Below are 5,757 nucleotides of genomic sequence, written 5' to 3' on the forward strand. Positions count from 1 at the left end.
CGCTCCTTCCGCTCCAACAAATACCTCCTCATGCACACCCTCTCCCACCACCAGGTCGACACCTTCCTCTTGAACGAAACCTTTCTCCAGCCCCACCATTCTATCCGCTCCTCCCCCTATATCCTCCACCGCACTGATGCTCCTGGTCCTCGTGCGCAGGGTGGAGTCGCGATTGGACACCTTCAGCATATCCCCGTCCGACCACAACCTCTCCTCAATGACCCCACTGAACACCTTATTCTTAGCGTCTTCTTCCCCTCCCTCACCATTACCTGTGCCACCATCTATGTCCGCTCCACTGCTCCTCTTCCTTTTGACTTCATCTCACACATTGACCACACCTTCTCCACCTATGTGATTGCCGCCGACCTCAACGTCCATAGCCGTACTCCTGCTGCCCTTCGGCGGTGGCATCAGTTCCTCTCCACAATCCAGGGTGACCTTGTTCCCATTCCCCAGCACACCCGACCCGAAAGTAACACCACCCCCGATGTTGTCATTGCCTCCGCCAACCTCCTTGGGCGTATCACTGTCGCCGTCCTTCACCCCACAGGTAGCGATCACCTCCCTGTCCTTCTCACCATAACGTCTGCAAACCGCCCCCCTCCAGCTCCGCAACCTGCACCCCCTCCCAAGGTCGTCCATGACTATCGCCGTGCCAACTGGGATGCCTACCGGGACTCCATCTCCACCCAGGTCGAAAGCCACCCTCTTACCTACCGCCATCCTGACGACATCATCTGCGCCTCGTCCTTCCTTCAGACGGTAATTACTGACGCCGTGGAGGCCCATGTTCCTACTAAAACCATCCACCCACACCGTCCCACTCTCCCTCCGCGGGCTGTCCTCCTCCTCCGTGAATCCCGCCGCCTCTATCGCTCCTTCCTCCGCACTCGTGACAGGGATACACTCCAACGCCACCGGCAAATACAGCGACACGTACGGAACCTTATTACTGCAACGAAACGCCAGGACTGGCGCCAGACCTGCACACGACTCAATGCCACCCTCCCTATCAACTCCTCCAAGTACTGGTCTGCCTTCCATCGTCTTACTGGTTCCCTTTCCGCTCCCCACTACCCCCCTCTCCATAACGATCGCCCCCTTTCGGACAACCTCAGTAAGGCCAACCACTTTGCTTCCCACCTTTCCGAGGTCTTCTCCATCCCCGATGATCCCCACTTTGATTATTCTCTTTTCCCCACCGTCATGGAACGTGCTGATACCTCAGTCGCTCCACTTGCTCCTAGTCTCCAGTACTTGGGGCAGTTGCCCCCCTCCGACGTCAACACTCCCATCACAACACAAGACATTAAACTTCTCCTCCAGTCCAAACGCAACACGGCCCCTGGTCACGACTGTGTCACCTACCGTCACCTTCGAGAAAGCCCCTATTCCTTCCTAACTGTCCTCGCCCATCTCTATAATGTCATCCTCTCTACTGGCTTCTACCCTGACCTGTGAAAGACCTCCCGCATCCTCCTCTTCCTCAAACCCAACAAACCCCCTTCTGCCGCCTATTCCTATCGTCCCATCTGCCTCACCTCCGTCTTCAGTAAGGTCCTTGAATCCATCCTCTCCCACCGTATCCATCGGCACCTTGCTCAACACCACCTCCTCCCCCTTACCCAGTGTGGCTTCCGACCCTCCTTCTCTGCTGACGACCAACTCCTCAACCTTGTTCACCTTCTGTCCCTCCAGCTCAACTCCCGTCGCTCCGCCATTTTTGTTTCCCTTGACCTCCAAAATGCCTATGACCGTGTATGGCATCCCGGTCTCCTCTTTAAACTCCAAACCTACGCCCTGCCTATCAATTTTGTCCGTCTGGTCGCTTCCTTCCTCTCGCCCCGTCCTTCCTATGTCACCCTCCACAACACCAACTCCCGTCTCTTTTATCCAACGGCTGGCGTCCCCCAGGGTTCTGTCCTCTCCCCTCTCCTTTATCTCTTGTATACAGCTGATATGCCCAAGCCACCCCCACCAGTTCACCTTCTCCAATATGCTGATGACACTGCCTTCCTGGCTCTCTATCCTACCCTTCAACGGTCTCAACGTACCCTCCAAACCCACCTTAACCAGTTCACCACTTGGTGTAACCAGTGGCTCCTCCGTCTGAACCCCTCCAAAACCCAGGCAATCATCATAGGCCGTACCACTCGCTCCTTTCGCCTCCAAGATTTCTACCTCACCCTTTATGGTCGTCCTATCCAACTCACCCCCACCCTGAAATACCTTGGCCTCACCCTTGACCGACACCTCACCTGGACCCCTCATCTCCTGACCATCCAGCAGAAAGCCCATTCCCGCCTCCGCCTGCTGAAACTCCTGTCCGGCCGGACATGGGGATTGCATCCTTCTACCATACTCCACACCTACAAATCCCTCATCCGTCCTATCCTCTGTTATGCCAGCGTCGCCTGGATCTCCGCCCCCACCCGCTTTTACAAGGCTCTCCAAATCCTTGAACGCCATGCGCTCCGCCTTGCCTTCCGTATCCGCCTTCCTTCCCCCACACGGCTCCTGTATGAACTGATCCCCTTCCCCCACCTCCTCTTGTTCCTCCAACATCTCCGCATCCTTTACATTGTTCGCAGGGTTGATCCCCCCCACCCTCTGGTTTCCTCCTTCCTCTCCACCCCTCGCCCGTTGCCGTGCCTCTATCGCTGTATCCCTCCCTCTCTCCACCTCCACACCCTCCATCTCCATCATCAGGGCAATTTCCAACGCCTCCCCCTCCCGGATGACGAACTTCGCCGTGACATATACCCTTCCTTCCAACTATAACCCGGCCTTGTTCCCCCCCCCCTCCCCAGGGCCCCCTTCTCCTCTTTCCTCCTTCTCCCAGAGCGGATTCTCCTCCATCCCCCCCTCCCCTGAGACCCTGCACCCCATACTTGCCTCTCTCCTTCCCACATCCCTCCCTACCTGGCCCTCTTCCGAGCGCCCCCCAATCCCCTCCCCCATCTCTTCCCCTCCCTCCCTTCTTCAGGTCTCCCTCATCTCCTTGAACCTGGCAGATCCTCTGTATTGATCATCATCAGTGTGCCACATCAGTGTTGTGTTTCGTGCTATGTCTCGTGTGCGTCCAGAGGTGTGATTTTAATTGTGTACTGCCTTGAGGTTCGCCGTCAGTGTGCTATGCCATCCGTCAACACCTTTATGCTCCAGTCATACTGTGCCTTGTGTTCTTTTAATCGTCGCAGAGTGTGGCTTTTTGTGTGTGCTACTTTTAAACAGTTTTTTTTTTTATCTCCATTTTACAGTCACCCCGTTTTTTTGTATATTGCCTTCCATGATGTTCTCCCTTTAGTATATCTATGTTCGCCTTCTTCTCTCTATTGCTGTTTTTAAATGTCTTCTATTGTTTTGTTCTATGTCTTTCGGCTGAAGAGCAGCGCATATGCTGCTGCCAGCCCGCCCCGATGGGGAATTGAAATACAATAAAGAAAAAAAAAAAAAAAAAAAACTGCTGCTTTTGGCAGTCTCCGAGGAATGCCGACGTGAAATACTTAGTTCTTGTGATGTATTTTCTATCCCTGGTAGAGACCCTCGCGGTTGTCGTCGTCGTCGTCGGCGCCGCCGCCGCTTTGGTAATAGCGGCAACTCGCCATTGTATGACATTGGGTGAGGTACCTTCTGCAACCGACTGAGATGGCAGTAAGCGATTGAAGCTGATTTGCAACCTCTTGTTTGATCAGCGTCATAAGGGCTTGAATGTAACTTGCGATGGGACACAGCAAGAAGTAGCGTCGCCTTTTTAGTACTGAAATTGGAGATGGAGAATTGCGTCAAAGATGGGAAATTCATTCCGGCAAGCGTACAAATGAAGAAAATGAGGTGTGTGTGGGGAAGCATATTGCGCCAGTGACCGTGTGGCCTAATGGATAAGGCGTCGGACTTCGGATATGAAGATTGCAGGTTCGAGTCCTGTCACGGTCGAGTTTTTCCAGTTCTGCAAAAGATGCATGCTGTTTTACTGTGTTGTTTGAGTACTACAAAACTAGTTGAAAGTTGCTGCTGTGCGCTTCCTGGCTGCAAACCGGCGTCTACCTGAAGCTCAAGCAAGACAAAGGGGTTGTGTAGCGAAATTTTCGGCACAGTGCCGATCAGGAGAGTTTTCTTGGAACTACTGCGTCTGACTCAGGACCCAAGAGCTACGCCACAGGCGTCTGCGCACAGTCGAGCATGTGTGTTGAATAATGGTGCTGATAGCCACGTATCATTTCAAGTAGATTTGATGCCTTTCGGAGACAATTTTTCATTGAATAGGATTGTAGCTCATTAGTGGCAGCAGGAAATAAGCTGTAGTCAAAAGGATCTTCCATAGATGGTCGCAGGTCGCATAAATACTGTATGGCTCGTAACGCGTTGTGTGGAGCCCGGCTAGCTCAGTCGGTAGAGCATGAGACTCTTAATCTCAGGGTGGTGGGTTCGAGCCCCACGCTGGGCGGCGCCAAATTTTGTGTCTACGCGGATGCAACCTGCGCCCCTCTCGTGAGCCTTGCGTAATGAACGTAACGGGTTACGACGATGCCTAGCTTCGTATGAATATCAGAGGAATGGTTTTTGAAGCTGAAAGTAACTCTGAAATGAATTAAATGTGTTGTTTTGGAGTTTTAGGCGTACATCGATATCGTGTGAGATGTGTAAGAAAGCAGCAGCTGTGCTAACTAAATACAAATAATGGTCGCTATTGCGGTGCGTTTCCAGCTGAAGGGCTCCGATTCACTAGTCCATAAGAATAAAGTACCCGAAAAGTGCGCTAGGCGGCGCCTCCTTAGCTCAGTGGCAGAGCGCTGGTCTAGTAAACCAGAGGTCGTGAGTTCGATCCTCACAGGGGGCAAATGAATTTAGTAAAAGCCTCTTCTACCGTAACCCTTTCGAAAAAAGCGGTCAAGGATAAAAAAAATTATGAATGGGTGCGGTATTAAAGAAGTGCTCTCGCAAATGAATAGTGCGAATGGTGCTATTAAAGTAGGCACCAGAAACTGCTGCTTTTGGCAGTCTCCGGAGAATGCCGACGTGAAATACTTAGTTCTTGTGATGTATTTTCTACCCCTGGTAGAGACCCTCGCGGTTGTCGTCGGCGCCGCCGCCGCTTTGGTAATAGCGGCAACTCGCCATTGTATGACATAGGGTGAGGTACCTTCTGCAACCGACTGAGATGGCAGTAAGCGATTGAAGCTGATTTGCAACCTCTTGTTTGATCAGCGTCATAAGGGCTTGAATGTAACTTGCGATGGGACACAGCAAGAAGTAGCGTCGCCTTTTTAGTACTGAAGTTGGAGATGGGGAATTGCGTCAAAGATGGGAAATTCATTCCGGCAAGCGTACAAATGGCGAAAATGAGGTGTGTGTGGGGAAGCATATTGCGCCAGTGACCGTGTGGCCTAATGGGAGGCCGCGCCTCTTTAGCTCAGTGGCAGAGCACTGGTCTAGTAAACCAGGGGTCGTGAGTTCGATCCTCACAGGAGGCAATACGAATTTTCGAAATCAGTTACAGTTCCGCCGCGGCCGCGGCCGTGTGCAGACGTGCGGTGGTGGTCGCTTCGCCTGTGCTTACGAGCGCACGCAGCTGTTGGTACTGTAAGTACTACTTCACGCAAGTGATGGAGGATGAGTTGAGACGTTACACGCTACGATTTGGCTTTCCGTATGGATATGCTCGACCACAGGTTCACGAACTCATTGACTGGTTTTACGATCGATTAGGACTGCGAGATGACGAAGTTCTTGGGTTTTCGTATGATTTTCTTG

The 5,757-nt window shown here is 52.5% G+C and overlaps 4 non-coding genes across 4 annotated transcripts; all 4 read left to right on the forward strand.

Moving 5' to 3' along the window:
• Window positions 1-3,866: 3,866 nt before the first annotated feature.
• Window positions 3,867-3,939, forward strand: Trnar-ucg. Its single transcript has one exon. It is a non-coding gene; the product is annotated as a tRNA-Arg (tRNA).
• A 438-nt stretch (window positions 3,940-4,377) lies between these two features.
• Window positions 4,378-4,450, forward strand: Trnak-cuu. The gene has a single exon. It is a non-coding gene; the product is annotated as a tRNA-Lys (tRNA).
• A 321-nt stretch (window positions 4,451-4,771) lies between these two features.
• On the forward strand, window positions 4,772-4,843 carry Trnat-agu. Its single transcript has one exon. It is a non-coding gene; the product is annotated as a tRNA-Thr (tRNA).
• Window positions 4,844-5,405: 562 nt separating this feature from the next.
• Window positions 5,406-5,477, forward strand: Trnat-agu. Its single transcript has one exon. It is a non-coding gene; the product is annotated as a tRNA-Thr (tRNA).
• The last annotated feature ends 280 nt before the right edge of the window (window positions 5,478-5,757 follow it).

Source organism: Schistocerca americana, chromosome 7 (genome assembly GCF_021461395.2).
Source record: "Schistocerca americana isolate TAMUIC-IGC-003095 chromosome 7, iqSchAmer2.1, whole genome shotgun sequence".
Lineage (NCBI taxonomy): Eukaryota > Metazoa > Arthropoda > Insecta > Orthoptera > Acrididae > Schistocerca > Schistocerca americana.